This window comes from Caretta caretta, chromosome 1, assembly GCF_965140235.1.
Source record: "Caretta caretta isolate rCarCar2 chromosome 1, rCarCar1.hap1, whole genome shotgun sequence".
In the NCBI taxonomy this organism is placed as follows: Eukaryota; Metazoa; Chordata; order Testudines; family Cheloniidae; genus Caretta; species Caretta caretta.
Genome location: NC_134206.1, coordinates 354873503 through 354884004, shown reverse-complemented (window position 1 = coordinate 354884004; position 10502 = coordinate 354873503). Strand labels below are relative to the sequence as shown.

General features: G+C 56.3%; 1 long non-coding RNA gene across 1 annotated transcript in view; it reads left to right on the top strand.

The window, feature by feature from the left end:
* The first annotated feature begins 275 nt into the window (after positions 1-275).
* LOC142070970 (uncharacterized) overlaps positions 276-10502 on the top strand; it is a 95120-nt gene continuing 84893 nt past the window's right edge. The window contains exon 1 of the long non-coding RNA XR_012666918.1: positions 276-315. This is a non-coding gene — a long non-coding RNA (uncharacterized LOC142070970). The remainder of the gene's footprint in view (positions 316-10502) is intronic.

Sequence of the window (10502 nt, the reverse complement as noted above, 5' to 3'; positions counted from 1 at the left end):
TCACGGGACAGGCCCCACAACACACGTACACACAGACAGAGCCCTCCCAAGCCAGGCATATACACGGCCCCCCAGCCCATCTCCGCCCAGCATCGCTACTTCGCCCTGTCTATGGGCTTCCCTCCCGCGATGGGCCAAAGGGCTCATGCAGTGTCTCCGCCTGAGGAGGCGGGTTCTGTCCTGTGGCTGGAGAGGGGGCAGGCGAGAGCCTAAAGGGGCGTCCTTTTCCTGGCAGGAAAGGGGCAGAGCCAGTGGCTGCAGGTTTCCTTTTGGCGCTGGCCCTGAGCGAGGCCGGGAGCAGGAGCCGCTGTGGAGGTAAGCGGGGCCCGCTGGCTGGGCCCGCACTGAGTTCTGGGCCGAGGGAACTGGCTAGGACCTGGGCCTCCCTGGACGTGGTGGGGGAGCCACTGGGGCCGGGAGAGACCCTCCTGCTTCGCGACGGTGGCTACTGCCCATCATGGGCCCGGCCTCCCGAAGCGCTGGCATCGCCCCACCTCCAGAGTCCCGGCAGACCCTCCCGCTCCCTGCCCCGAGGAGCTGCCAGGCCAGGGAGGGCACGACGGGGAAGGGGCAGCAAAGCAGCCAGGGCACGGCTCATGCACTCGCCAGGGCTTTCCTCCTCCTGTCTAGCAGGGAGTGCTGGGCACTCTGCCATTTGCTCTGCCCCAACAGGGTGGGGCCCCGCGCTCTCATGGGCTCTGCTGAAGCCCCATTGTTGGGCTCCAGGGGAGCGGAGTCAAGCCCAGCTTTAGGGGCAGGGTCCTGGCTAGCTCTGTGGCCAGGGCCATGAGGCGGGTGGGCAGAGCAGCCTGCGGCCTGGGCCAGGCCAGTGGCCAGGGCTTGTGCTGTGCACGGAGAGCTCCCTGGTGAGCCGGAGTCCAGCCGCACGCTCCTTTGGGGCGTGCACGGCTCAGTGCCGCACTCTCAGCTGCTGGCGGTAATTCCCGTGTGCGGCAGGGAAGCGTCTTGTTGGCACACGGGAAATCTCACTGGCAGGGAGGGCTGCAGCCTCTCGCCCCTGCATGCCCTGAGATGGGCCATGCACCAGCCTCCTCCCCGTTCATTAGCTGCTCCAGAAAGTGGAATCCTGCCTGCAGATTTGTGCGTGGGGGGATGAGGGGGGGGAAGGTGGTGGCGGGAGGGGCAGGAACAGATGGGAAGAGGGGGCTGAGAACATTTTAACTCGCCTGAATTTCGTGGTGTGAAAAGTCGGTTGATAAGGAAAGATTAAAAGAGCGAATGGCACCAAGCAATAAGGTGTAGGTACAATCAGCTGCATCCTGGAGCTCCCCGATGGTGCTAGCGTCACCGAGAACGATTGTGGTGAGCGAGTTCTACCTCCCCCCGCCCACGCACACCCACCCCCACACACGTACACGCAGATGCACACATCCCCACATCCCCACTGCTCACACCACACATGAACACACACCCACACCCCCAGATACACACACACACACACACGCAAATGCACACACCCTACTCCACTCTCCCCACACATGTACCTACGCACACCCACATCCACATACACGCAGATTCACGCACCCCACATCCACACACACAGGCGTGCACACACACACACACACACACACCTCGCTCTGGGCTGAGTTCCTGGGTCTGTGCTGTCCTTTGTACTTGTCACAAAAGTGATGTTTACGACCCCCACTCCAGCCCCTAAAGGGCACCTGAGAATCCCCCCTCCCCCCAGGGCAGGGTACGGCCTTGGGCACAGCCCCCGGCTCCCCACCCCGCAGGGCAGGGTGTCACTGAGGACAGAGCCCCCAGCTCCCCTCCCCCACCAGGGCAGGGCGGGGCCGAGGACAGAGCCCCCAGCTCCCCTCCCCCCATGGAAGGACGTGGCCATGGGCAGAGCCCCCAGCTCCCCTCCCCGCGGAGCGTGGCATGGCCATAGCCAGTGCCCTGAGCTTCCCCCTACAAGGTTAGGGTGTGGCTTAGCACAGAGCTGCTTCCACACAGGCGTGTGTGCACACAGGTGTGCCATGCCCACCACCTGCACCCAGGTGGGCCCACCGCCTACACTCAGGGGTGTGCCGTGCCCCCTACCAGCGCAAGGGGTGTACCATGCCTGCCGCCCACACACAGGGGTGTACCGTGCCCACCGCCCACACACAGGGGTGTACTGTGCCCACCGCCTACACCCAGGGGTGTACCGTGCCCACCACCTGCACCCAGGTGTGTACCATGCCCACCGCCTGCACCCAGGGGTGTACCACGCCTGCCGCCCACACACAGGGTTGTACCGTGCCCACCGCCCGCACTGAGGGGTGTACCGTGTCCACCGCCTGCACCCAGGGGTGTACCATGCATGCCGCCCACACACAGGGTTGTACCGTGCCCACCGCCCGCACTCAGGGGTGTACCGTACTCACCGCCCGCACTCAGGGTCGTACCATGCCTGCCGCCCGCACTCAGGGGTGTACCGTGCCTGCCGCCTGCACTCAGGGGTGTACCGTGCCCACCGCCTGCACTCAGGAGTGTACCGTGCCCACCGCCTGCACGCTGGGGTGTACCGTGCCCACCGCCTGCACTCAGGAGTGTACCGTGCCCACCGCCTGCACTCTGGGGTGTACCGTGCCCACCGCCTGCACTCAGGAGTGTACCGTGCCCACCGCCTGCACTCTGGGGTGTACCGTGCCCACCGCCTGCACTCAGGAGTGTACCGTGCCCGCCGCCCGCACTCAGGGGTGTACCGTGCCCGCCGCCCGCACTCAGGGGTGTACTGTGCCCACTGCCCGCACTCAGGGGTGTACTGTGCCCACCGCCCGCACTCTGGGGTGTACCGTGCCCACTGCCCGCACTCAGGGGTGTACCGTGCCCGCCGCCCGTGCTCAGGGGTGTACCGTGCTGGCATGCACACAGGTGCACGGTGCTGACCCATGCATAGGGGCTTTGGGGGAAGCAGGGCCTGATGGGAGAGGTTTAGACCCCCCTGACTGTGGGAGGCTCCCCAGCTCCGAGCAGAGAGCCCCTCACTCCGCTCGTGGCCCCCCGGCACCGCGTCTGGTCCCTCTCGTGTGTGCAGAGGGTGCGTGTGAACAAGAGTGGCTGCGTCCTGGGCTGAGGTGCCCCTGCGTGTTCCCACGGCCCCCACAGGAGCCCCCCACCTGGCTGCTTTGGCCGGGGGGCTCAGGCAGGGCTCACGGTCCCCACAGTTTGTGAGCGGATGGTGCCACCTGCAGGGAGAAGGCCCCAGCGGACCGGGGCTGGGGGCCGCCAGAGGCCAGGACTTGCCCTGGGCATGCACCCGCCCCGGGCAAGTGACACCCCCTGGCCAGAGGCAGCTTTCGCCCCAAGGCCTGGGCCTGGGGCGGGGTGGCCCAGGAGGGAGCTGCTGGGCCAGGTGGGGCTGGCTCCCAGAGGGGAGGGGGATTCCGAGGGAAGGGCGCCAAGGTGAGGGGTGCTCAGCAATGGCGGCATGGGGGGTGGGTAGAGAGCTCTGGCAGCTGGCTGTGCCCTGGGATTCCTGTCCCCCCAAAAGGGAGCCAGCTCAGGGCAGGGGTAGTGTTTCTGAGGGGCGCTGGGGCGGGGGGGGGTGGCACCTGCCGGGTACCCCCCAGGAGACCCAGCCCCCCCACCCAGCTGGCTTTGAACTTTCCTTCCCTCTCCCTCTCTCCTCACACATACTCTGGTTGCCATGACAACACCTTAAACTAACACTCGGCTCCCCAGGCTGTGAGGGGGGCTGAGTTCGCAGGAGAAATTTATCTTTCTTGTTCCTCTCCCGAATCCCCTCCGCCCCCACCCCCAGCACTCCTCGCTTGCTGGCTCGCTGGCTGGCTCACTTGCACGCTGGCTGGCTCCTGGCGCTCGCTAGCGCTGCTATGGTTACTCGGGCCCTGCCATCCTATCCCTGTGCCGTGAACAGGCTCTGCTCCAAAGGTAAGAGCTGTGCTGGCCGTGGGCACCACACCGGGCTCAGGGGCTCGGGCCGGCTCCCGCTGCCCAGCAAACTAGCCACAAGTGGGCTTTCCTCGGCCAAGGCAGGGGAGGAGGGTGGGGAGCCTTCAGAAGTAATTAAATGCAGCGGGTGTAATGAACATGGGCACGGACAGAGCGGCGAGCGCATGTGCTGGTGGGCATGTGTTCCGAGGTGTGTGTGCCAGGGAATAGCCATCGTGTGTGCACATGTGGGAGTGCGGGCACAAGCAGCGAGGGGCTGTGCTTTCCCAGTGTGCGCGCCGGGGGAGAGGGGCACGTCTTCACAGGGAGCCTGGGCGGGTGCTTCTGCCGGGGAACGGGGGACATGTCTGCGCCGGGGACACGTGGGAGTTCGTGTGCTGGGGAAGACGAGTTGTGCTTTCACTTGGGGGGAGTGGGTGACAAGGGGCCGTACGTTCACGGGGTACACGTGGGAGTGCGGGCGCTGGTGAGCGGGCCGGGCTTTCGTAGCACATACACGTACACGCATGTGCTGGTAAGTAGGGCCCGGGAATTAACAGGGTACATGTGGGAATATGTGTGTTGGTGAGTAGGGGCTGTGCTTTTATTGGGTACACGTGGTAGTGTGCATGCCAGTGAATAAGGGCCGTGCTTTCACAGCACACACAGGAGTGTGTGTGCACTGGTGAGTAGAGGCAGTTGTTTCACAGCACACACATGGGAGTGTGTGCACTGGTGAATAAGGGTGTGCTTTCGCAGGGCACACACCGGAGTATGTGTGCGCTGGTGAGTAGGGGCCATGCTTTGACATGGTACAGGTGGGAGTGTGAGCGCTGGTGAATAAGGGCGTGCTTTCGCAGGGCACACACCGGAGTATGTGTGCACTGGTGAGTAGGGGCCATGCTTTGACATGGTACAGGTGGGAGTGTGAGCGCTGGTGAATAAGGGCGTGCTTTCGCAGGGCACGTGTCGTAGTATGTATGTTGTTCTTGCACAGGGCACACGTGGGAGTGCGTGCTGGTGAATAGGGGCTTTGCACAGGGGAAGCAGCAGTCATTTCTCAGGTGCAGGGTGTCCTTTGGTGTGTCTGTGTTATTGAGTGTTTGCCCTTGTGGGTTGTGCTGCACACATGACTGCCCATGCTCATTGCTGGCACACGTCTCTGTGGGTAGGTGCCCAGGGTGTCATTTTTCCTGTGACAGGTTTCAGAGGAACAGCCGTGTTAGTCTGTATTCGCAAAAAGAAAAGGAGTACTTGTGGCACCTTGGTTAGTCTCTAAGGTGCCACAAGTACTCCTTTTCATTTTTCCTGTGAGTGTAACGTGCATAGACTCCCTGCGTGCCACACCGTCGCCTGCCCCACGTGTTCCAAAATCACGGGCAGGTCCACAAACGTGGGAGGTTGTTCCAGTGGAAGTGCTGGGACCCTCCTATTTGCCTGTCCGATTCTGACCCTTCCGACTGCACTGAGGTCCTGCTTTGGGCTTTTCTCTGCAAGCACGTGGGCCATGCTAAAGTTGAGGTTTTCCTGTAATCGCCTCCTTGTGGAGCTGGGTCAGGTTCCACACCACGCTTGGCTAAATCAGTGAGTTGTGTGTGGGTGTGTGTTTGTCTGAGCATGCATGCGTGCTGTTGTGTGCACGTGTGAGTATATCTGTAATCAGACAGGAGTGCAACAACGGGGGACCCAGGTCTTCCCTTGGCCATAGACCAACACTACTCCAAATTCACTGTCCCGGTCTCTCCAGGGAAGGGGAGGGGAGAGAAGTCCCAGCCAGTCCCAGTCCCTCTGGTGGGAGGGGAATGGGCGGAGGTCCTAGCCGGTCCCAGTCTCTCTGGTGGGAGGGGAGGGGTGGGGGGATAGGTCCCAGCCGGTTCCGGTCTCTCTGGTGGGAAGGGAGGTGGGAGAGGTCTCTGACCAGGCTCCCTGCTTCCCAGAACCTTGAGCCGCCATCTTTTCACACTGCTTCCTCCACCTTTTGCACTCCTGGGTCTGCTCCAGAAGGGGAGATGGTGGCTTGGCGAGGACTTGTGTGGCAATGCAAAGGGGGGAAGGGGAACCCTGTGTGCATGCGTTCACCTCCCGAAATGCAATGCATGCACACAGCAGGATCCTGCTGATGAGGAAGTTGGGATGTAACATATGCTGTGACCTCTGCTACTGGATAGGTAACCTGGGGACTGGGCCCCCCTGGGCCCTCTCCTGAGAAGAATGCTGGTGGCACCTTTGATTTCAGGGCACTAGCATGGAGGGAGAACAGCCTTGAGGAAGCAGACTGGGCTGAAACAGGACCCAGTCTCTTGTCCCTAGCTTTTAAGCCAAGGCAGGAGCTCCTCAAAGCCCTCGGTGATATACATATTATGGCAGTCTGTGGCAAGGCATCATGGGAAATGTAGTTGAACATGGAGGTCATTTTTGTGGTCCTGCCTGTGACGAGGCCTGGTGGGAAAAGGCTGGGGGGTGACTAGTATATAACCAGCTCCCTTGGCAGTCCTAGGGGGAGATTGAAGGGAAGGGTTTGTGGGCAGAATTCCTTGGGTGCAGTGAAGGGTTCAAGGTGTGATGAGAAGCTTTAGAACCGACCCTCCTGCAGGCATCCACTGTTCTCTGGGTTTGTTCTCCCTCTGTGCATTTCTTTTTCCTCTTCAAGTGATTGCACATGTCCATTCCGCTTCAGGTGTGTGTGCCCAGCACACCAAAGTCAGGTATCCATCAGGACAACATATGCACCCTCTACACACTCATGCCACTAGCCGATTGTATTAAGAGAGGAGCATCCCTCAGTTCCTTCTCACTAGCCATGATCGGTAGTTGAAGCATGTGTGTCTTGTCACACAAGTTCCCATTTCTCTCAGAGAAAACTTCTTTACACTGAGTATCAGAGGAGTAATGGTGTTAGTCTGTATCCACAAAAGCAATGAGGGGTCCGGTGGCACCTTAAAGACTAACAGATTTATTTGGGCATAAGCTTTCATGGGTAAAAAATCCACTTCTTCAGATGCATCTGTAGAAGTGGATTTTTTACCCACAAAAGCTTATGCCCAAATAAATCTGCAAGTCTTTAAGGCGCCACCGGACTCCTCGTTGTTTCTTTACACTGCTGTCAATAGTTTGAATAGTCGGTTTAGCATTCGTTTTAGGTAGTGGTGCTCGCTTGGCTTTTTGTTTTATTGTTTTGATATTTCAGCTTTTACTTCATGTCATTGATGCCCGGGATCAGGAAATGCCTATGCCTCTGGAATTTAAATGCTGCTCTGGCTGTATTTAAATCTCTGCCAGTCAGTGATCCCCACCTCCCCAGTCTAAAGTGTTTGGGAGAGGGACATGTTTGGGGTAAACGCCTGAGCCTGATCTGCAAGAAGTTCAAGACTAGGGCCAGGAAATCCAGAGAGGTGATGGTTTGACACCCGCTGACGTAAGCGGCACTGCATCCTCTCTCAGAACTCAGCCACTTGGTACGCAGAGCTACCGACTCTGCTGTGCCTCGGAGTGCCCCTCTGGGCAATGCGCTTCCGGGGACTTGGGAAGGAAGCATCATTCTCCATCTCTGGTGCTGCGCAAGAGACAGAAGTCAGACAATCTGCATTCTTCAAAGCCTAGGAGACCTTCCTCATCAAGGAGACCCCAGTGCCTGGCAAACCAGGGAAATATAGCTTAGACAAACCTGCTATAAGGTGGGTGCATAACTGGTTGGAAAACCATGCTCAGAGAATAGTTATCAATGGATGACAGTCAAGCTGGAAGGGTATATTGAGTGGGGTCCTGAGGGATCTGTCTTGGGTCTGGTTCTGACCCAGTATCTTCAGTATCTTCATAAACGATGTGGATAATGGCATACAGAGTACAATTATAATATTTGCAGATGATACTAAGCTGGGAGGGGTCGCAAGCGCTTTGTGGGACAGGATTAGAATTCAAAATGGTCCTGACAAACTGGAGAAATGGTCTGAAATAAATAGGATGAAATTCAATAAGGACAAATGCAAAGTATTCCATTGAGGAAGGAATAATTAATTGCACAAATACAAAATGGCAAATGACTGCCTAGGAAGGAGTACTGCAGGAAAGGATCTAGGTGTTATAGTAGATCAGAAACTAAATCTTAGTCAACAGTGTAACACTGTTACAAAAAGAGCAAAAATCATCCTGGGGTGTGTTAGCAGGAGTGTTGTAAGAAAAACATGAGAAGTAATTCTTCCACTCAGCTCCACGCTGATTAGGCCTTAACTGGAGTGTTGTGTCCAGTTCTGGGCGCCACATTTCAGGAAAGATGGGGACAAATTGGAGGAAGTCCAGAGAAGAGCAAGAAAAATGATTAAAGGTCTAGAAAACAACCTACAAGGAGAGAGTGAAAAAAATGGGTTTGTTTAGTCTGTAGAAGAGAAGATTGAGGGGGGACATGAGAACAGTCTTCAAGTATGTAAAAGCTTGTTATAAAGATGGTGATAAATGGTTCTCCTTAACCACTGAAGGAAGCACAAGAACTAATGGGCTTAAATTGTAGCAAGAGAGATTTAGGTTAGACAACAGGAAAAGCTTCCTAACTATCAGGGTAGTTAAGCACTGGAACAAATTACCTAGAGCAATGGCTTTCAACTTTTTTTCATTTTTGGACCCTTAAAAAATTTCGAATCGTGGTGTGGACCCCTTTGGAAATCTTAGTCATAGTCTGCAGACCTCCAAGGATCTGCAGACCACAGGTGAAAACCACTGTTCTAAGGAAATGACAAACTTTCATAGACCCCCATAGGCATAGTCTGTGGACCCCTAGTAGTCTGCAGACCACAGGTTGAAAACCACTGACTTAGGGAGGTTGTGGAATCTCTGTCACTGGAGATTTTTAAGAGCAGGTTAGACAAACACCTGTCAGGGATGGTCTAGATCAGGGGTTCTCAAACTGGGGGTCATGACCTTTCAAGTGGTCGCAAGGTTATTACTTGCGGTGGTCGGGAGCTGTCAGCCTCCACCCCAAACCCTGCTTCGCCTCCAGCATTTATAAGAGTGTTAAATATAAAAAATGTGTTTTTAATTTATAAGGGGGGTATCACACTCATAGGCTTGCTGTGTGAAAGGGGTCACCAATACAGAAGTCTGAGAACCACTGGTCTAGATAATACTTAGTCCTCCCTCAGTGCAGGGCACTGGACTAGATGACCTAGCGAGAGCCCTTCTGGCCTACATTTCTATGATTCTGTGACCTTCCAGGAGCAAGTTGGGTACCCAGGTTAGAGCCCCAGATTAGGTGAGGCACTTCCCACTACCACATACTTCCTTGGCTTATGTCATGTGAAGTCATTGACTCTGCACCAACATTGGCAGCATTGAGACTGATTCCATTGCCGGGGCCTTGTGTGATTTCAGCTTCATACAGTGCTCTCAATACAGACTACATGTGAAGAGTAGGAAGCAGCTAAAGATCTTTGCCTTTCGGTACTGGGCTCCCTGATTCTACAGGCTGTAGGGTTATCAGTACCGCCTACCTCTTCACAAGTGCCGGTGCTGTCTGCAACTTTGTCACCCTATCATTCGATGCCGGTTTTGACATAGCAGCCCTTGGTACCGATGACTGCCAAGACTTCAGCACATCTTCCAAACAAAGGCTTGGTACCGTCAGTGGGTAAGCCCTCACTTCCAATCATAGATCTTGACTGCCAGTCCTTTCTACTCCACCCAGTACCCTGCCTCCACGGCCCTCCGATTACTCCTATTTATCTTTGGAGTCAGAGGTCGGATCCTACACATCCCAGTCATACAACAGGCGATCTCAATTTGCCCTCCTCCTCATGAAGATCAAGGACTCAGCACTGATGCTCCCACAGGAGTAGGTCCAGGGATATGGCCATGGGACACTTATAACTGGGACCCAATGCCTTACCAGTGGCCATTCTGGAATCTGTGGGGCATGCCCCCAACTTCTTGAGCTTCTCCAGTGCCTTGAATATTCAAATCTCCTCCAAGGCAAAGAGTCATGCCCCATGCCAATCCAAGTTCCGACCTTGGAACCCATCAAGAATCAGAGGTTTTACAGTCATAACTGGAGGGGGATGGGAGGGGAGGGATAGCTCAGTGGTTTGAGCATTGGCCTGCTAAACCCAGGGTTGTGAGTTCAATCCTTGAGGGGGCCGTTTAGGGATCTGGAGCAAAAATTGGGGATTGGTCCTGCTTCAAGCAGGGGGTTGGACTAGATGACCTCCTGAGGTCCCTTCCAACCCTAACCTTCTATGAATCTATGACCCAAGTGATATAACCTCATTACAGCCACCAGTGCACCATCCTGTACAGCCACCCCTTAGTACATCTTTGTCCTCTCTTGACGAAGCAACAGTGTTGGAGTCATCATCCCAGATTCAGGACTATTCTAAGGCCTAACAAGAGTTATGAAAAAGAGAGGGCAGCTCCGTGGGTGTGCAGGTAGAAATGGTGTAGGGGAATCAACGTAAATTGGTGGATAACTTGCACACTTCAGGGCCTGGTAGAGTACACCTGCCATCTTGGAGCCCACAAAAAATTGTGACAAACCCTGGCATCTCTTCCACCCACTGCTGAGAGAACAGAGGGGACATACCAAGTATCATCCCAAGGTCCCAAGTATTTCTACATGC